The 22,769-nt window shown below is 40.6% G+C and overlaps 1 protein-coding gene across 1 annotated transcript in view; it reads right to left on the bottom strand.

Moving 5' to 3' along the window:
• Positions 1–10,064: 10,064 nt before the first annotated feature.
• Positions 10,065–22,769, bottom strand: part of DTD1 (D-aminoacyl-tRNA deacylase 1) — a 173,169-nt gene continuing 160,464 nt past the window's right edge. The window contains exon 6 of the mRNA XM_054468180.2: positions 10,065–10,602. The gene's annotated coding sequence lies outside the window, so the exon portion shown is untranslated. The remainder of the gene's footprint in view (positions 10,603–22,769) is intronic.

Here is a 22,769-nt window from a genome sequence, read left to right as displayed (position 1 = left end):
GTAGTGGTGCAATCATGGCTCACTGCAGCGTTGACCTCCTGGGCTCAAGTGATCCTCCCCACTCAGCCTCCTGAGTAGCTGGGACTACAGGTGTGCACCACAGTGGGCTAATTTTTTTGTTGTTGTTTGTTTGTTTTGTCGAGACAGGGTTTTGCCTTGTTGCCCAGGCTTGTTTCAAACTCCTGGGCTCAAGCAATCCACTTGCCCCAGCCTCCCAAAGTGCTAGGATTACAGGCAGGAGCTGCCATGCCCAGCCCAGAGTCTATAAACAGCAGAATTGATCAAGCGGAAGAAATAATTAGTGAGCTTGATGACAGCCTATTTGAAAATACACAGAGGAGACAAACAGAAAGAATTTTTTAAAAATGAAGCCTGCCTATAAGATCTAGAAAATAGTCTCGAAAGGGCAAATCTAAGAGTTATTGACCTTAGAAAGGAAGTAGAGAGAGAGATTGGAGTAGAATGTTTATTCAAATGAATAATCACAGAGAACTTCCCAAACCTAGAGAAAGATGCTAATATTCAAGTACAAGAAGGTTATAGAACACCAAGCCGATTTAACCCAAAAAAGACTACCCCAAGACATTTAATAATCAGACTTCCAAAGGTCAAGGGTAAAGAGAGAATCCTAAAAGCAGCAAGAAAAAAGAAACAAATAATATACAGAAAAGCTCCAATCCGTCTGGCAGCAGACTTCTCAGTGGAAAACGTACAGGCCAGGAGAGTGGCATGACATATTTAAAGGGCTGAAAAAAACGCTTTCATTCTAGAATAGTATATCCAGTTAAGATATCCTTCAAACATAGAGAAAAAATAAAGGCTCCCCAGACCAAAAAAAGAAAAGAAAAGAAAAAGCTGAGGGATTTCATCCACACCAGACATGTCCTACAAGAAATGCTAAAGGGAGTTTTTCAATCTGAAAGAAAAAAACATTAACGGCCAAAAAGAACTCATCTAAAGGTAAAAGAAAAGAAAACAAACCAATAAAAAAACTCCCTGGTAATACTAAGTACACAGAAACACAGAATATTATAATATTGTAATTGTGGTATATAAACTACTCATATCTTGAGTAGAAAGACTAAAACTGGTCCTATCAAAAATAACAACTCTTCAAGACATAAACAGTATAATAAGATATAAATAGAAACAACAAAAAGTTACAAAGTGAGGGGATGAAGTTAAAGTGTAGAGATTTTATTAGTTTTCTCTTTGCTTGTTTGCTTTATGCAATCAGCGTTAAGTTGTCTGCAGTTTAAAATAATGGGTTATATCATTCATAAGCCTCATTGTAATCTCAAATTAAAAAAAATACAACAATACACAAAAATATAAAAATCAAGAAATTAAAACATCACCTGAGAAAATCACCTTGACTAAAAGGACGACTGGAAAGAAGGAAAGAAGAAAGAGAAGACCACAAAACAACATAAAACAAATAGCAAAATGGAAGAAGTAAGTCCTTACTTATCAATAATAACATTGAATGTAAATGAACTAAATTATCCAATAAAAAGACATAGAGTAGCTGAATGGATTAAAAAACAAGATCCAACAATCTATTGCCTACAAGAAACACACTTCAGCTATGGACACACATAGACTAAAATTAAAGGGATGGAAAAATGTATTCCATGCCAATGGAAACTTAAAAAGAGCAGGAGTAGCTGTTCTCATGTGAGACAAAATAGATTTCAAGACCAAAACTATAAAAAAAGACAAAGAACGTTATTATATATTTATAAAGAGGTCAATTCAGCAAAAAGACATAACAATTCTAAATATATATGCACCCAACACTGAAGCACTCAGATATATAAAGCAAATATTATTAGAGCTAAAGAGAAAGACAGATCCCAATGCATTAATAGCTGAAGACTTCAACACCCCACTCTCAGCATTGGACAGATCACCCAGACAGAAAATCTGCAAAGATAAATTGGACTTAATCTGCACTATAGACCAAATGGACCTAATAGATACTTACAGAACATTTCATCCAATGGCTGCAGAATACACACTTTTCTCCTCAGCACATGAATAATTCTCAAGGATAAACCATATATTAGACCCCGAAACAAGTATTAAAACATTCAAAAACATTGAAATTATATCAAATATCTTCTCTGGCCACAACGGAATAAAACTACACATCAATAACAACAATAATTTTGGAAATCATATAAACACATGGAAATTAAACAATGTGCTCCTCAATGACCGTGGGTCCACAAAGAAATTAAGCACAAAATTTAAGAATTTCTTGAAACAAATGAGGATGGAAATGCAACATGCCAAACACTATGGGATACAGTGAAAGCAGTACTAAGAGGAAAGTTTGTCACAATAAGCACCTACATCAAAAAAGTAGAAAAACTTCAAATAAACAACCTAATGATGAATCTTAAATAAACAGAAAAGCAAGAGTAAACAAAATCCAAAATTAGAAGAAAAGAAATCATAAAGATCAGAGCAGAAATAAATAAAATTTAAATTTAAAAAATACAAAAGATCAATAAAAGGAAAAGTTGATTTTTTGAAAAGATAAACAAAATCAACAAACCCTTAACCCAACTAAGAAAAAAGATAGAAGACTCAAATAAATAAAATCCGAGATGAAAAAGGAGACATTGCAACTGATACCACAGAAATTCAAAGGATTATTAGAGGCTACTATCAACAACTATATATCAATAAATTGGAAAACCTGTAAGAAATGGATGAATTCCTAGACACATACAACCTACAAAGATTGAACCATAAAGAAATCCAAAACCTGAACAGATAAATAACAAGTAATGAAATAAAAGCCATAATAAAAAGTATCTCAGCAAAGAAAAGCCTGGGACCCAATGACTTCACTACTGAATTTTACCAAACATTTAAAAAACTAATATCAATCCTACTCAAACTATTCCAAAAAATAGAGGAGGGAATACTTTCAAAATTATTCTGTGAGGCCAGTATTACCCTGATACCAAAACCAGACAAAGACATATCAAAAAAATTATACAACAGGCCAACATTCATGATGAACACTAATGCAAAAAATCCTCAACCAAATACTAGCAAACCAAATTCAACAACACATTAAACAGATCATTCATCATGAGCAAGTGGGATTTATCCCAGGGATACAAGGATGGTTCAATATACACAAATCAATCAATGTAATACATCAAAGAAACAGAATGAAGGACAAAAAATTCATATGATCATTTCAGCATCATTTCAATTGATGCTAAAAAAAAAAGCATTTGATAAAATTCAACATCCCTAAAAAAAACTGGGTATAGAAGGAACATATCTCAACATCATTGATCATCCAAGATATGCAAATCAAAGCTAAAATGAAATATCATCTCACCTAAGTTAATATGGTTTTTATCCAAAAGAAAGGCAGTAACAAATGCTGGCAAGGATGTGGAGAAAAGAGGACCCTCACACACTGTTGGTGGGAATGTAAATAGTATAATCAGTATAGAGAACAGTTTGGAGGTTCCTCAAAAAACTAAAAATAGAACTACCACATGACCTAGCAATCCCATTGCTGGGTACATACCCAAAAGAAAGGAAATTAGTATATCTAAGAGATATTTGCACTCGCATGTTTATTGCAGCACTATTCACAATACCCAAGATTTAGAAGCAACCTGTGTCTACCAACAGGTGAATGGACAAAGAATATGTGGTACTTATACACAGTAGAGTGCTATTCAGCCATACAAAAGAATGAGATCGCGTCATTGCAAAAACATGGATGGAGCTGGACATCATTATGTTAAGTGAAATAAGCCAGGCAGAGAAATACAAACATTGCATGTTCTCACTTATTTGTGGGAGCTAAAAAAAATTAAAACAATTGAACTTAAAGAGATAGAGAGTACAATGATGGTTACCAGAGGCTAGGAAAAGTAATGGTGGGGAGGGTAGTGTAGAGGGCTAATAGGTAAAAAAGTTAGATAGAATGAATAAGATTTAGTATTTGATAGCACAACAGCGTGACTACAGTCAATAATAATTTAGTATGCATTTTAAAATAACTAAAAGAGTATAACTGGGTTGTTTGTAACACAAAGAAAGGATAAATGCTGGAGGTGGTGAATACTCCATTTACCCTGATGTGGTTATTATGCATCACATACCTGTATCAAAATATCTCATGTACCCCATAAATATATATACCTACTATGTACCCACCAGAAGATAAATGAGTAAATACCTAGATTTCTTGGCTGCACCCTCAGTTTCTGATTCAGCAGGCTGGAGTGGTGAGAAGGGGAGGGATTCAAATGAGAGCAATGTTCAGTGCACAATCACAAGTAAAATAATCATTGCGTGAAGGCGCTGGTGACCAGTTAGACATGGCGCCACAGCTCAGCACCTCCTTCCTGCACTGAGTTGTCCTGGGGGCAGCATGGTGGGAGCAGGGCTATAAGGACAGGCTCTGGGACCCGATGGCCTGGCTTTGAATCCTGACACCACCACCTCCTAACGGAGTGATTTTGGTTAAGTTCCTTTTGGGAGACAATTGTCTGTGGGTCTCTTGTTTCTTCATAGCTGGTGAGCTGTGGTATTGGCCACCTCTGCTCTAGGACTCTTTCCAAGGATGTTTCTATAGTCAGCAGCCCTGGAAGAGAGAGAGTGGCTCTCTCAGGGCAAAGACAGAAGATTTGGATTCTCTACACTTGGGATTCTTCTGCAGCACAACCCACTGTGTGTGAAGGTGTCACTTTTTGAACTTAATAAGGGAGCTGGCATAAACGCTGACACTAGATCCTGCTGTTGCTGTAATAAAGCTCAGCCCTGACCCTGGCCCAGCATCTCCCGTCTCCTGCCAGCACCCAGGATACTGCAGCAGACTGTCTACTGGTTAGTAGAGTAAGATTCCAGACCCTTCACAGTTCCTGACAGCCACTTCATTTCTCTATCTCAACTTCCTCAACTGTAAAATGGGAATAATGAAAGAGATGTGGGAATTACAAGAGCTGACCCAGGTACGGGTCTTAGACTAGCTTCTGGCCATGGCTACGGGTTCAAATTCAGTTAGTTATTTCATCTACTCTTGTAAGCAAATGTTTCAAACTCAAAAAAGGCAAAATAAACATCATAAAAGGGGACTCAAAGCCCAGTAGGTGAGGAGATAGCCTTACAAGGGACTCTGAATGAACTGAGGTTTCAAAAGCTCTGAGAGAACTTGAAGATGTGCACATGGGGCAGTTACCACTGACAACTTTTAAAAATATTCTGAAAAGGCCGGGCACAGTGGCTCACACCTGTAATCCCAGTACTTTGGGAGGCCAAGGTGGGCGGATCACCTGAGGTCGGGAGTTCAAGACCAGCCTGACCAACATGGAGAAACCCTGTCTCTACTAAAAATACAAAAAATTAGCCAGGCATGGTGGTGCATGCCTGTAATTCCAGCTACTGGGGAGGCTGAGGTAGGAGAACCACTTGAAGCTGGGAGGCGGAGGTTTCGGTGAGCGCGCCACTGCACTCCAGCCTGGGCAACAAGAGCAAAACTCTTTCTCAAAAAAAAAAAAAAAAAAAAAAAAAATCTGAAGAGAGGGGACAGAAAACTGAACACGTGAAAAAATCCCAGTTTCAACAAGATGGATCCCAGACACTGCAGACAGCCCAGTTAGATGTGGGCTCCTAAAATCATTCTAGAATAGATGATTAAACAGATGGCTCATGAGCCTGTGGAAAAGAACACAGTGATCATTGGAAGTGAGAATGAATTCACAAATAACGCATTGTGCGGAACTAATATTTTTTGACAGGATCATTGGATTAATCATCAAAATACTGTGAAAATAGTATGGCTTGATTTCAGCAAGAATTGGCAATATGGGAAGGAGGAATGAGGGTTGGATGGGAATTGAAGTAATGCACCTATTGATCTGAAAGAGGATTCCAAATGGAGCGCCAGCTCTATCCTGTGAACTGTGTTTAGCCAAGACTTAAAGACAAAGAAGACAGGTCCAACGTTGACTCAAAGCTGAGAGGAATCACCAACGTGACACTGGAAATATTTCAATAGACCAGACCACAGGCCCAGCCCAACAGGTATAAAATCAAGTTCTTTTGGTTCTTCACTGGTGGAGGACAGTGGTTACATGGAGTAAACCTGGGGGTTCAGTGACCTGCAGACGCAGCAGAGACGTGATGCAGCCACAGGAACGGGAACTGTTCACACTGTGCTGAATTTGAGCCTCCTCTTCCTTTAACTCTTACAACTATGCTCCAAGTGGCAAGCACTTCCTCCTTCGGACAGATGAGGGAACAGAAGCATAGAAGGCTGAATAATTGAATAAACTGTCCTGAGGCCATGCAGCAGGTCAATAGCAAGGCCAGGATTCGACCCCAAGTCTGTGCAACCCCATGGCCTGTCGAGACCACAACACCACTGTCCACATCGTGAGCCTTCATCACAACACATTGGCAGAGCTGCATCCCGTTCTCCAGGGTCGCTTGACAGTCACATCACATAAGAAACTGCTGAAGCACTAGAACAAATCAGCCTGGAGAAGACAAGAAGTGGGGCATAATAGAGCCTAGATGCATTATCATGACTTACAAGACCTCTGTGGTCCAGGACCTGCTCACCTACGAAGTCTTGTTTATGTCCCTGTTCCTCTACATGCTCCCTCTCTCCCCAAGTCCAGTCCTACCGACCTGCGAGCAGACATCGAAACTCCCCTCCTCTCACACCTTGTGGCAGCTCTGCCGGTTGTTTCACCCTCCTCTATGTCCTCCTGTCACCTGGCCAACTCTTCCTACTGAACTCTGCTCCCTTGGGAGGCCACCTTTTCAGACCCCCGGCCTGGGTCCAAGCCTATCTCTCTGCTGCAGGGGACTGTCAGCTGTGGCATCTTCAACAGACCACTCCTAATGTGTTTCCTGCTCAGTGATGGAGCCTCTAACTCATCCACCCTCAGGGAACATTCAAAAACAAGTTATTTTTAAGGCCCCTACAAATATTAAGCATATTATCAAAACTAACATAGTAATTTAGATTTAACAAACCTAAAATACCATCATTAATAGATACTTTCCTAATGGGAATTTAAGGTTTTGTTTCCTAGAACCTCTAAAAATTTAATACTTTGGTGTCTGTACCCTAGGAGAGAATGAAAACATCGTCTGCAGAAGACAGACTCCCCTCAAAACAGGGAAACAGGGCTTTCCCTCTTCTTTTTTTCTTTTTTTTTTTTTTTTTTTGACAGTCTTGCTCTGTCGCCCAGGCTGGAGTGCAGTCGCATGATCTCGGCTTACTGCAAGCTCCACCTCCCGGGTTCACCCCATTCTCCTGCCTCAGCCTCCCGAGTAGCTGGGACTACAGGCACCCGCCACCATGCCCAGCTAATTTTTTGGATTTTTAATAGAGACGGGGTTTCACTGTGTTAGCCAGGATGGTCTTGATCTCCTGACCTCATGATCTGCCCGCCTCGGCCTCCCAAAGTGCTGGGATTACAGGCGTGAGCCACCGCACCCGGCCTCCCTCTTCTTTTCTGATGCAGCCAGTGGGTGGCTCTACTTTTGATATTATTCCATGTCTTCTGAGATGAGGGTGTTAACTCTATTTTTAAAGGACCTGAATCAATAATGAACAACGAATTAAGAATTCTTAAAGTGCCTGGCTGAAAAACGGCAGAAAATCTGACAAACCAGAGACAGAAAAGATTGCCTCTCTGGCTTTGGAGTTACTCAAATGATACCATATCAAAGGAAATAGGGTGTTTGCGGAACTATTTGTTCCTTACGATCAAATCAATGAAATGCCAAATTGTCCATATATATGCCAGCTGGCACCCATCTGAGCCAGGACACTGCTTGGTAGAGAAAATGCCCTCCCTGGGACCACTAACCATGAGGCGCTGCTATGGACATCCAGCCCCCAAAGATGCCTTTATTTGGTCTATGTTTTGTGTAGCCACAAGAGCTTGGTCTCCTATAAAGTAAACCACAAAAGGCAAGATTAAATGGGTCCTGCTATGCAGTGTTATCGGCACAGCACTCTGTTTAAAGTCCTGGGTCTGTGATCTGCCAAGGCTTCTCAGAAAAGCCATACATGGTACGATTCTCCTCTCCCATCCTCATTCAAATGATGTTTTAACGGACAATAAACAGTATGCTTTATAAATAAGCAGAAAGAAGGAGGCAGAGATGTTGGGAGAGATGTAAAGACTGGGAGATTTATTCTCCACAAGAATGCCACCCAAAATCTAATTTTAGCCATTAGTTTCAAAGCAACTAGGAAAGGACCTTCAGGAGTGTAGGTGGGGGTGGAAATTAACCACCTTTTTGAGGTAGCTGCAGATATTATGGGGTTTCTTCTTGAGCTTTCATTGTTCTCTATAACCTGGCCCTGTGGTTAGATCTGACCCTCTTAGGACAGACTTTGGTGTATTCACTGCTATTTCTCTGATCCCAGGAGTTGAAAGTGATTTTCAGGATGATGGAAAAGTTCTCTTCAATCCAAAATGTTTACAAAAGTAGTAAACGCTTTCTTTTACCATGTTCCTGCGTACTGTGAGGAAGATGTTTTAATTAATCAAAGATCCCCCCTCACACACATAGGCTCAGAATTTCTACTCAAACAGCAAAAGCTCCCAACGTCACCTTCCACTTTTGAATCATGCTGTTAGAATGCCAGAATCTACGCTGATGCAACTTACACCCATTGCTCCTATTTTTGTTCCTGACCCAGCTTCTCTTCCACATCTTTCAAACATTTAGAGTTCCCCTCCCAGATGAAACAGCCCCAGCTCCTTCAGCTCTTCCTTTATGGTTTCAGATCCTTCAGCAATTTGACCACATGGTGCTCACTCTCTGGTATGTCTCTGTCCCTTTAGAATGGGAGCCAGGAACTGGGCTGTGACCAGCGAAGGCCTTTAGCATTTTACCACCGTCCAAATGTCATGATCCTTAGGTCGTATCTCTATGCAATCCTCGTTACCCCTTACTACAAGGACAGGCTGCAACTGTTCAATAAGCATTAATTGGTGGCAATAAAATGCTGTGGTGAAGAAACATGACAGTTATCCAGCAAGCCAAACCCTACAACTGAGTTTATCGACATGTAGGTTCAAGTAGCTTTAAAGTGAATTTGAATTCACTCTGTAAAACCCTGCTTAGATAACTCAAACAGCAGAGCTTCTGGGACCTCACTGCCCATACAGCTTAGGGAGCTGGCCAGGGTCTGCACCTGGGATGTAATGACTTCAAATCTAGAGGTTTAAACCATTGTGAATTATACTGGACCATCTGAATTGGTTTAGAACAAAGCAGTCTGGCAGACCCTTTTCCAACTCTATATTCCAAGAGATGTGTTTTGAGCTTTTTTGTTTTCCACATTTTCTGATTTATTATCATTTGAAGTAGATGACTGGGTCAGACTAGATGGATTCAGAAGTTATTATAAAGGTCATGGAAGATAGAGTTTCGGCATTATAAAAATCACAAATAAGGATGTCTCTTCTATATACAAAAATATTTTCCAGAGAGCATATATGTGAGCATTATTAGATATATAAATAAAGCTATTAAATCATATGTCAAAAAATGACTACTCTGAGTGTGCCACCAGTAGACTGAAATTTAACTGAGAAATTATTTTGGCAGAATGTGATTCTTTCTTCCCAGAGTGCTGGGTGTGGTGACTTGGATACATGGACAACCGTGTAGCTACTGGATAAAGGGTATCTGCACCATCCGCCATGCTGAGGCTTTCCTCCACCTCCCAAAGGTGGATACACCAGATGTGGCTCCACACTCGGTCTCAGAACAGTGTAGCCATTCTGAAACTGGACTCTCTTCCGACCCACACTCCCTTTTCCTGACATCTCACTTCCAAGTACCATGTCATCAATTGTAAACTGGATAGACAGGCTCCCACCTGGACTCAGGAGCCTGTGTGGGCCAGTTAGAGAAGGCCCTCTTGCGAGAGGCTTATTTGAAAAGAAGTGTAGATATGCATAGAGAGAGGTCAGACGCATTGCATTTCTATGGACATCATTGTTATGCAGAAACAGAGCAGAATTTGTTTGATAATAAAGTGGTTTGTTGAGATTTAGGATTTTATTATTATTTATTTTTAGAAAAAAGAGAAAATTTACAAGATGCAAAGGTCTCACACAATACATTATCACTGATGATTGCTCTCTTGACACTTCAACACGGGCCCTGGCAATAAAAAGAACATGGACAGTGTGAGTGTATTGGAGAACCCCCGCCATGGACACGCAGAATACACCACAGTGGACTTGATGACAAATGATGCTGGGCCAGCCTGTTCCAAAAGCAAGCCAAGATGTGGTAGAAACCAGCAAAGCCTTTCTGTGGGGGAGGCACGAGCGCACACCTTCTACCAGGTGCGCACCCACCTCCTGGCCCACTGGCAGTGCCCACTGCATCACTCCACCACAGCAACAACAGAAAATGATAAAACGGTCCTTTGGTGTTTTTTGCAGAGCTATTCAGGTTCCCAATTTCTTATTTCTGTCTTCCTCTTCATATTTCAGTTCCAAATTCTTAAAGTAGTATAGGTGCTTAGCATCTTGAATTTTTCAGGATCCAGTTCTGCCCAATGATAACACGCTAAAAAGACCAAAGAAGACATGTTATTAAGAAGGATTCCAATGTTTGCCTTCAGATTCTATTAGCATAGGCATATAAGAGTAACTAAGCAGCTGAAGATATGTTTTCAAGCTCATACAGTGACACCAGCATCAGTGTATCACTTTACTGAAAAACCTGCCATGTTGCCATGTATAAACCCAAATACCCTCTCCTCAAAGAGTCTCCAATTCATTACAACTCCATTCTTAGAGCAAAAGACACCAAGCCAAACATCTGAACACACTTCTAAATGGCTTTTGCATCAAAGAGATGTCACCAGGCAAAATAGAATACTTTGAAGTAAATGAAAACACAACATATCATAATTTGTTATATTCACCTAAGGCAGGGCTTAGAGGGAAATTCACAGCATTAAATGCTTATATTAGAAAAGAAAAAGGTTATCAAATCAATAATCTTGGTTTCTACCTTAAGAAATTGAAGAATAAAAGCAAAGTAAATCCAAAACAAGCAGAGAAGGAAGAGAATAATAAGCAGCAGAAACTGATGAAATTTCAAACACAAAAAGGCAAGAGAGAAAAAATAAAAATAAAAAGATCAATAAAATAGATAAGTCTCTGGTCAGACTTACCCAGAAAAGAGAGAAGACACAAATTATCAATATCAGGAATCAAAGAGGCAACATCAGTATAGACATTACAGACATTAAAAAGATAAAAGGAATATATCACAAGCAACTTTCGACTCACAAACTAGACAACATAGATGAAATGAACAAATTCCTAGAAAAGAGATATAAAAGCATGATTTCCAAATCCTTTTAACAATGAAGGAGGTAGAGGGATGGGAGCTTAAGGAAATGCAGGGACAGGGAGTAAACTAAATGCTTAGTCTTGCGACGTTTTAAATACTACTCAAAGGATGCCTGGCTGTTTGGTACAGAAGTCCAAGTGTCTCAGGGTTTCCTTTTGTAATTCCGAGGCTATAACAAAAACCAGCTAGTATGGCCGAGATCTATGACGCATGCATTTGTCATCCAAAAGTTAAACTAAATCTAAAGCCTAACAGAGGAGTTTCTATTCCCTCAGATCTAGATTCTAATTGGATGGACTTCAGTAAAAGCAAAAGATTTCAATAAGAGTCAATATGCCATGGCAGTGCCACCTCCATGGATGTGCTTCCTGATACACTCAGTGCAGGCCACCTTCTTAAGAAAGGGTTGTATCACAAGCAGATGCTTCCATAGACTAACAGCCCTCATTCCCCTGCCCAGCTGGATAGCGAAGTCCCTATGCACACATGAGAAAGGCAAGCTGGAACCACAGCTAGCCCATGCTCTGCGGCTCTGTCTGCCACCATATCCCCAAGGCCTACCCTCGTACACCCAAACCCACCTGTAAGAGTCCTGCACACCTTCCTAAGAGCTTTCTAAAAGACAACCAGTGGGTGGAGAACAGACAACATCATTCCTGGGGACCATATTACTTTCAGTTTTTAGCTATTAGAAACAACTGATTTGTTCTTATATTGTGTGGATGATGTTAACCCAAATTACGGACCTGGGGACTATTCATACTTGTTTTCCTACCTTCAATACCAATAACTGAAATTCTGGAATTGTTCCCCACACTGACCTTTGAGAAACTCCATCTTGTTGGCATAGATTAAAATATTTGCTTTTGAACTTAAGATGAGCTTTGGAAACCTGGTTGAATGTATTTTTCTTTTACATTTACTTCAATTAAATAATCTACAATATTCCACATTTACAGTGCGTTGGGATAATAAATTTAGTCTTCAAATATTTGATGTGCAGATGGAAATTATAAAGCTCACAGTAAAAGAATGACCTAGAGAAATGTTAAAGATATTCTGTTAAATGATAAAAAACAGGTGACACTATATATATACAGTACATCTCCAACTTTGTAAAGTTAGAGAAACAGATGTAGAATTACCTGTTTAGAAAAACTATTCCAAAGCATTATGTTAATAATAATTATCGGAGGTGGAGCCAAGATGGCCGAATAGGAACAGCTCCACTCTACAGCTCCCAGTGTGAGCAACGCAGAAGACGAATGATTTCTGCATTTCCAACTCAGGTAAAGGGTTTATCTCACTGGGGATTGTTGGACAGTGGATGCAGGACAGTAGGTGCAGCACACCGAGCGTGAGCCGAAGCTCAAGGGGTCAGGGAATTCCCTTTCCTAGCCAAGGAAAGGGGTGACAGACAGCACCTGGAAAATCAGGTCACTCCCACCCTAATAATGCGCTTTTCCAACGGTCTTAGCAAATGGCACACCAGATTATATCCCATGCCTGGCTCGGAGGGTCCTACACCCACAGAGCCTCACTCATTGCTTGGACAGCAGTCTGAGATCAAATTGAAAGGTGGCAGCGAGGCTGGTGGAGGGGCGCCCACCATTGCCGAGGCTTGAGTAGGTAAACAAAGCGGCCGGGAAGCTCGAACTGGGTGGAGCCCACTGCAGCTCAAGGAGGCCTGCCTGCCTCTGTAGACTCCACCTCTGGGGGCAGGGCATAGCCAAACAAAAGGCAGCAGAAACCTCTGCAGACTTAATGTCCCTGTCTGACAGCTTTGAAGAGAGTAGTGGTTCTCCCAGCATGCAGCTTGAGATCTGAGAACGGACAGACTGCCTCCTCAAGTGGGTCCCTGAACCCCAAGTAGCGTAACTGGGAGGCAACCCCCAGTAGGGGCAGACTGACACCTCACACGGCCAGGTACTCCTGACTGAGACAAAACTTCCAGAGGAACGATCAGGCAGCAACATTTGCTGTTCACCAATATCCACTGTTCTGCAGCCTCCGCTGCTGATACCCAGGCAAACAGGGTCTGGAGTGGACCTCCAACAAACTCCAACAGACCTGCAGCTGAGGGTCCTGACTGTTAGAAGGAAAACTAACAAACAGAAAGGACATCCACACCAAAACCCAATCTGTACGTCACCATCATCAAAGACCAAAGGTAGATAAAACCATAAAGATGGGGAAAACACAGAGCAGAAAAACTTAAAATTCTAAAAATCAGAGCGCCTCTCCTCCTCCAAAAGAATGCAGCTCCTCACCAGCAATGCAACAAAGCTGGACAGAGAATGACTTTGACAAGTTGAGAGAAGAAGGCTTCAGATGATCAAACTACTCCAAGCTAAAGGAGGAAGTTCGAACCCATGGCAAAGAAGATAAAAACCCTGAAAAAAGATTAGATGAATGGCTAACTAGAATAACCAATGCAGAGAACTCCTTGAAGGACCTGATGGAGCTAAAAACCACGGCAGGAGAACTATGTGACGAATGCATAAGCCTCAGTAGCCAATTCGATCAAATGGAAGAAAGGGTATCAGCGATGGAAGATCAAATGAATGAAATGAAGCAAGAAGAGAAGTTCAGAGAAAAAAAGAATAAAAAGAAATGAACAAACCCTCCAAGAAATATGGGACTATGTGAAAAGACCAAATCTATATCTGATTGGTGTATCTGAAAGTCACAGGGAGAATGGAACCAAGTTGGAAAACACTCTGCAGGATATTATACAGGAGAACTTCCCCAATCTAGCAAGGCAGGCCAACATTCAAATTCAGGAAATACAGAGAACACCACAAAGATACTCCTCGAGAAGAGCAACTCCAAGACACATAATTGTCAGATTCACCAAAGTTGAAATGAAGGAAAAAATGTTAAGGGCAGCCAGAGAGAAAGGTCGGCTTACCCACAAAGGGAAGCCCATCAGACTAATAGCAGATCTCTCGGCAGAAACTCTACAAGCCAGAAGAGAGTGGGGGCCAATATTCAGCATTCTTAAAGAAAAGAATTTTCAACTCAGAATTTCATATCCAGCCAAACTAAGATTCATAAGTGAAGGAGACATAAAATCCTTTACAGACAAGTAAATGCTGAGAGATTTTGTCACCACCAGGCCTGCCCTAAAAGAGCTTCTGAAGGAAGCACTAAACATGGAAAGGAAGAAAGGTACCAGCCACTGCAAAAACATGCCAAAATGTAAAGACCATCAAGGCTAGGAAGAAACTGCATCAACTAATGAGCAAAATAACCAGCTAACATCATAATGACAGGATCAAATTCACACATAACAATATTAACCTTAAATGTAAATGGACTAAATGCTCCAATTAAAAGACACAGACTGGCAAATTGGATAAAGACTCAAGACCCATCAGTGTGCTGTATTCAGGAAACCCATCTCATGTGCAGAGACACACATAGGCTCAAAATAAAAGGATGGAGGAAGATCTACCAAGCAAATGGAAAACAAAAAAAGGCAGGGGTTGCAATCCTAGTCTCTGATAAAACAGACTTTAAACCAACAAAGATCAAAAGAGACAAAGAAGGCCATTACATAATGGTAAAGAGATCATTTCAACAAGAAGAGCTAACTATCCTAAATATATATGCACCCAATACAGGAGCAACCAGATTGAGCAAGTCCTTAGAGACCTACAAAGAGACTTAGACTCCCACACAATAATAATGGGAGACTTTAACACCCCACTGTCAACATTAGACAGATCAACGAGACAGAAAGTCAACAAGGATATCCAGGAATCGAACTCAGCTCTGCACCAAGTGGACCTAATAGACATCTACAGAACTCTCCACCCCACATCAACAGAATATACATTCTTTTCAGCAGCACACCACACCTATTCCAAAATTGACCACATAGCTGGAAGTAAAGCACTCCTCAGCAAATGTAAAAGAACAGAAATTATAACAAACTGTCTCTCAGATCACAGTGCAATCAAACTAGAACTCAGGATTAAGAAACTCAAAACCGCTCAACTACATGGAAACTGAACAACCTGCTCCTGAATGACTACTGGGTACATAACGAAATGAAGGCAGAAATAAAGATGTTCGTTGAAACCAACGAGAACAAAGACACAACATACCAGAATCTCTGAGACACATTTAAAGCAGTGTGTAGAGGGAAATTTACAGCACTAAGTGCCCACAAGAGAAAGCAGGAAAGATCTAAAATTGACAACCTAACATCACAATTAAAAGAACTAGATAAACAAGAGCAAACACATTCAAAAGCTAGCAGAAGGCAAGAAATAACTAAGATCAGAGCAGATCTGAAGGAAATAGAGACACAAAAAACCCTTCAAAAAATTAATGAATCCAGGAGCTGGTTTTTTGAAAAGATCAACAAAATTGATAGACCACTAGCAAGACTAATAAAGAAGAAAAGAGAGAAGAATCAAATAGATGCAATAAAAAATGATAAAGGGGATATCACCACTGATCCCACAGAAATACAAACTACCATCAGAGAATACTATAAACATCTCTACGCAAATAAACTAGAAAATCTAGAAGATATGGATAAATTCCTTGACACATACACCCTCCCAAGACTAAACCAGGAAGAAGTTGAATCTCTGAATAGACCAATAACAGGCTCTGAAATTGAGGCAATAATCAATAGCTTACCAACCAAAAAAAGTCCAGGAGCAGATGGATTCACAGCTGAATTCTACCAGAGGTACAAGGAGGAGCTGGTACCATTCCTTCTGACACTCGTCCAATCAATAGAAAAAGAGGGAATCCTCCCTAACTCATTTATGAGGCCAGCATCATCCTGATACCAAAGCCTGACAGAGACACAACAAAAAAAGAGAATTTTAGACCAATATTCTTGATGAACATTGATGCAAAAATCCTCAAAAAAATACTGGCAAACCGAATCCAGCAGCACATCAAAAAGCTTATCCACCATGATCAAGTGGGCTTCATCCCTGGGACACAAGGCTGGCTCAACATACACAAACCAATAAACGTAATCCAGCACATAAACAGAACCAAAGACAAAAACCACATGATTATCTCAACAGATGCAGAAAAGGCTTTTGACAAAATTCAACAATGCTTCATGCTAAAAACTCTCAATAAATTAGGTATTGATGGGACACATCTCAAAATAATAAGAGCTATCTATGACAAGCCCACAGCCAATATCATACTGAATAGACAAAAACTGGAAGCATTCCCTTTGAAAACTGGCACAAGACAGGGATGCCTTCTCTCACCACTCCTATTCAACATAGTGTTGGAAGTTCTGGCCAGGGCAATCAGGCAGAAGAAGGAAATAAAGGGCATTCAATTAGGAATAGAGGAAGTCAAATTGTCCCTGTTTGCAGATGACATGATTGTATATCTAGAAAACCCCATCATCTCACCCCAAAATCTCCTCAAGCTGATAAGCAACTTTAGCAAAGTCTCAGGATACAAAATCAATGTACAAAAATCACTAGCATTCTTATACACCAATAACAGACAAACAGAGAGCCAAATCACAAGTGAACCCCCATTCACAATTGCTTCAAAGAGAATAAAATACCTAGGAATCCAGCTTACAAGGGATATGAAGGACCTCTTCAAGGAGAACTACAAACCACTGCTCAATGAAATAAAAGAGGATACAAACAAATGAAAGAACATTCCATGCTCATGGGTAGGAAGAATCAATATCGTGAAAATGGCCATACTAACCAAGGTAATTTATAGATTCAATGCCATCCCCATCAAGCTAACAATGACTTTCTTCACAGAATTGGAAAAAAACTACTTTAAAGTTCATTTGGAACCAAAAAAGAGCCCGCATGGCCAAGTCAATCCTCAGCCAAAAGAACAAAGCTGGAGGCATCACGCTACCTGACTTCAAACAGTACTACAAGGCTACAGTAAACAAAACAGCATGGTACTGGTACCGAAACTGAGATATAGACCAACGGAACAGAACAGAGGCCTCAGAAATAATGCCACATACCTACAACTATCTAATCTTTGACAAACCTGACAAAAACAAGAAATGGGGAAAGGATTCCCTATTTAATAAATGGTGCTGGGAAAACTGGCTAGCCATATGTAGAAAGCTGAAACTGGATCCCTTCCTTACACCTTATACAAAAATTAATTCAAGATGGATTAAAGACTTACATGTTAGACCTACAACCATAAAACCCCTAGAAGAAAACCTAGGCAATGCCATTCAGGACATAGGCATGGGCAAGGACTTCATGTCTAAAACACCAAAAGCAATGGCAACAAAAGCCAAAATTGACCAATGGGATCTAATTAAACTAAAGAGCTTCTGCACAGCAAGAGAAACTACCATCAGAGTGAACAGGCAACCTACAGAATGGGAGAAAATTTTTGAAACCTCCCGAACACCCCAGATGTGCTCTGAATGACTGTTCCTCACATAGCATTCCAGAGCACTCCTGCTCTGGTCTGAATGTTTCTCCCTCAGATAGTATTCCAGAACACTGCTGCTGGGTTCCGAGTGTTTCTCCCTCACGTACAATTCCAGAACACTGCTACGTGTGTCTAAATGTTTGTCCCTCATATAGGATCCCAGAACACTGCTACGAGGGTCTGAAAGTTTGTCCATCACATAGGATTCCAGAACACTGCTACGAGGTTCTGAATTATTCTCCGTCAAATAGGATTGCACAACACAGCTCTTGGGTTCTGAGTGTTTGTCCCTCACTTAGGATTCCAGAACACTGCTACATGGGTCTAAATGTTTGTGCCTCACATAGGATTCCAGGACACTCCTGCTGTGGTCTGAATGTTTCTCCCTCACATAGGATTCTAAAACACTGCTGCTGGGTTCTGAGAATTTGTCCCCTCACATAGGATTCCAGAACACTGCTACGAGGGTCTGAATGTTTGTCCCTCACATAGGATTCCAGAACACTGCTACGAGGGTCTGAATGTCTGTCCCTCACATAGGATTACAGAACACTGCTGCTGTGGTCTGAATGTTTGTCCCTCACTTCGAATTCCAGAAGAATCCTGCTGTCGTCTGAATGTTTGTCCCTCACATAGGATTCCAGAACAATGCTGCTGGGTTCTGAGTGTTTGTCCCTCAGATAGGATTCCAGAACACTGCTATGATGGTCTGAATGTTTGCCCCTCACATAAGATTCCAGAACACTGCTACGAGGGTGTGAATGTTTGTCCCTCACATAGGATTCCAGAACATTGCTGCTGTGGTCTAAATGTTTGTCCCTTACATAGGATTCCAGAACACTCCTGCTGTGGTCTGAATGTTTGTCCCTCACATAGGATTCCAGAACAATGCTACGAGGGTCTGAATGTTTGAGTGGGAGAAAATTTTTGCAATCTACTCATCTGACAAAGGGCTAATATCCAGAATCTACAATGAACTTAAACAAATTTACAAGAAAAAACAAACAACCCCATCAAAAAGTGGGTGAAGGATATTAATAGACACTTCTCAAAAGAAGACATTTATGCAGCCAAAAGACACATGAAAAAATGTTCATCATCACTGGGCATCAGAGAAATGCAAATCAAAACCACAATGAGATACCATCTCACACCAGTTAGAATGGCAATCATTCAAAAGTCAGGAAACAACAGGTGCTGGAGAGGATGTGGAGAAATAGGAACACTTTTACACTGTTGGTGGGACTGTAAACTAGTTCAACCATTGTGGAAGTCAGTGTGGCGATTCCACAGGGATCTAGAACTAGAAATACCATTTGACCCAGCCATCCCATTACTGGGTATATACCCAAAGGATTATAAAACATGCTGCTATAAAGACACATGCACACGTATGTTTATTGCCGCACTATTCACAGTAGCAAAGACTTGGAACCAACCCAAATGTCCAACAATGATAGACTGGATTAAGAAAATGTGGCACATATACACCATGGACTACTATGCAGCCATAAAAAATGATGAGTTCATGTCCTTTGTAGGGACATGGATGAAGCTGGAAACCATCATTCTCAGCAAATTATCGCAAGGACAAAAAAACCAAACACCGCATGTTCTCACTCACAGGTGGGAACTGAACAATGAGAACACATGGACACAGGATGGGGAACATCACACACTGGGGCCTGTTGTGGGGTGGGGGGAGGGGGGAGGGATAGCATTAGGAGATATACCTAATGTTAAATGACGAGTTAACAGGTGCAGCACACCAACATGGCGCATGTATACATATGTAACAAACCTGTACGTTGTGCACATGTACCCTAGAACTTAAAGTATAATAAAAAATAATAATCATCATCATCATAGAATGATAAGGTGGCAGATGACTTTTATTTTCTTCTTCGGGTATTTTGGCATTTTTGATATTTTCTATGAGTGAGCATTACCTTTGTAATAAAAAAATGGCTTTCAAAAGAAATTTTATATGAGAAAGATGATTTAGGAATTTCTGTTCCCTACTAGAGAAACACAGAACTGGAAGGGATCCTGAGAGGTTTTGGCCAATGGGTTCTTAAAGTTTTTAGGTAAACTTCCTAGGCATAAGAACTTTATAAAGCATCTAACCTGAAGGACAAACCATTAGGTATGCCTTTAGAATTAACTGTGCTACTACTGGGAACACTAATGGGCTGGCCTAATCATAAGATCAATGTTAGTATCATGAGTGATTTGTAAACTACACGCAAGAGATTTTTGGCCAGCAGTGGACACTGTTCCAGCTGAGAGCCACCGCCCACTACAATACATGGATTGGTCAATAGACGTTGCTCTCTATTTCTAGTCTCACTTGCTAAAGATGTCTCTTCCTATTTCTTGAACTATAGAATAACCCAGGAGCCAGGTTCCTGGCCACCAACCTGGAGTAGCTGGAGAACATGCAGCTCACATAGCTGGAAGCTTGAATGAGGAAGGTGAGGTCCAGCTGCCAAATTAGAAGTGCTGAGCAGAAGTTCTGTTTAAGCTAAACCATGTGTTTAAGCTAAACACATGGTTCTCCAGAAAAGGGTGGACTATTGAGGCTTGAAATTCAGAAACCCTGGATAAGGGGTAATGTGTCTTCCTCTAAGAGCTACTGAAGGGATGCTGTCTATTTCCAAATGTATGTGCATCACATGAGCTACTGAGGACAGACATGACCCGGAGGCTGGGGACACCTGACAGGCAGTAGTAAGAGGTGCCTGATAACTTAGCACCACAATTTCATAGTCTTATGAAAGAAGCTAGGGGAACCACCAGTTTCCTCCACCTGCTGTAGTAGTTCTCTTTTACTGCCGTCAACCACCAGGGACAGGGAGGAACATCTCCAGTGAGGCCAGCCCAGGACCAGAAGAAAGGAAACCTTTCACAGCCCACTTAAACACTGAATCCCTCAAAGACACTGACTTCCAACTGACCTGCTTCTGGCTTCAGGCCATTTAAGCAACCACAGGATGCAAGTACTAGACTTAGAACACACACACGCCACAGATCTGTTCTCCAAATCACTGTTAAAAGGAACAAGATTTTTTTTTTTACCTATTTATTTCAGGTCTTAGCTGGTAATCGCATCAGAATTCATTTACCTAGAAAGGTAAGGCTGTTCTATGCAAAAACATGAGAGATGCTGGGAAGTTATCAGTGCAGGCTTCACTCTGACCTTCTAGCACTGTTAGATTCCAGCAAGCTCCCTCCACTGAAGTGTCAAAAGATCCCCAGAATCAGAATCTCTTTCTTTGCTTGAGAGCTGATCGTCCTGACTTCACAGATAGAACATGAAAAGAATGATTTCCTAATTACGAATGGAAAGCTTAATGCAATGCAATAAAACAAGCATGGGGAAAAAATTGATGTTACCTGAAAGTGGTAGGAACAAACTTTGACAGCAATTGGCTTTTATTTTTTGGCTTTAACTTATTCTCCCATCTATTATTTCTCATGTATATTGTACTTATTTATATATATCAATGTCTTTTTTTTTTTTCTTTTTTTGAGACAGAGTCTCGCTTCATTGCCCAGGCTGGAGTGCAGTGGCGCGATCTCAGTTCGCTGCAACCTCTGCCTCCTTGGTTCGAGCGATTCTCTTGTCTCAGCCTCCTGAGTAGCTAGGATTACAGGCGTACACTACCACACCTAGCTAATTTTTGTATTTTTTGTAGAGACGGGGTTTCACCATGTTGGGCAGGCTGATCTTGAACTCCTGACCTCAGGTGATCCACCCGCCTCGGCCTCCCAAAGTGCTGGGATTACAGGCATGAGCCACCACACCCGGCCAGTGTCAGTCTTATAGTACTTAAAGTGATTCAGATGACAGTATCAAAATCATAACTTGATCCCTATAGGTTGGTGCTGTTTAGTTGAATTTTCTGCAATGATAGAATAGCAGCCACTAGCTGTATGTAGCTAGTGAGCACTTGAAATATGGCTACTGTGACTGAGAAAGTGAATTTTAAATTTTATTTAATTGTAATTTACATCCAAATAGCCACATGTAGTTAGTAGCTACTGTATTAGATGGCACACTCTAAATTATTTGTAAGCCTGGCTCTGCACCTTAGCAATAGACAGAATCACTAATCATGGCCAGTTATTTTCTAATAAATAGGGTAATGGCCAATTTATTTTCTAATAAATAAGGTAATGGAGGTGGAAGCCTGGGCATAGACAAAATCCAGCCCCACTACTGGTAAAGTAATATAACATGCTACTCTGCATCAGTGAGGAAGCAAACCAACCTCATGGATAACAAAAAACCAGAATAACACTTAAGGTTTGGGAACAGTAACCTCCAGGTAAGAAGAAGAATGGGGCAGACAAAAATATTTGAATAGATATTACTTAAAATGTCCCAAATGTATTGAAAGGCATACAGTTACAGATTCAAGATCAGCGGACCCAAAAAGATCCCCAGAATCAGACTGGGACTATGACACAGATGTTGGAATTATCAGACAGGGAACTTTTTAAAATTATGGTTAATATGTTAAGGGCTCTAATGAAAAAGTAAACAATATGCAAGAACAGATGGGTAATGTAAGCAGAGAGATGGAAACTCCAAGAAAGAAACAAAAGGAAATAATAGAAATCAGAAACACTGTAACAGAAATGAAGAATGCCTTTGATGGGCTCATGAATAAACTGGACACAACCAAGAAAGAATCAGTGAGCTCAAAGATAGGTCATTACAAACTTTCCCAACCAAAAACAAAGAGAAAAAGAATGGGAAAAAAAGAACAGACTATCCAAGACTGTAGAGCAATTGCAAAAGATGTACCATTTATACAATTGGAATACCAAAAGGAGAAGAGAGAACAGAGAGGAAATTGTGAAAGAAGCTAGGGTTATTGAAGTATTAATGGTCAAGAACTTTCCAAACTTAATGACAGACATCAAATCACAGATCCAAGAAGCTC

This window comes from Pongo pygmaeus, chromosome 21 (assembly GCF_028885625.2).
Source record: "Pongo pygmaeus isolate AG05252 chromosome 21, NHGRI_mPonPyg2-v2.0_pri, whole genome shotgun sequence".
Classification (NCBI taxonomy): Eukaryota; Metazoa; Chordata; class Mammalia; order Primates; family Hominidae; genus Pongo; species Pongo pygmaeus.
Note: the sequence above shows the minus strand (reverse complement) of the source record. Positions and strands in the feature narration are given on the sequence as shown.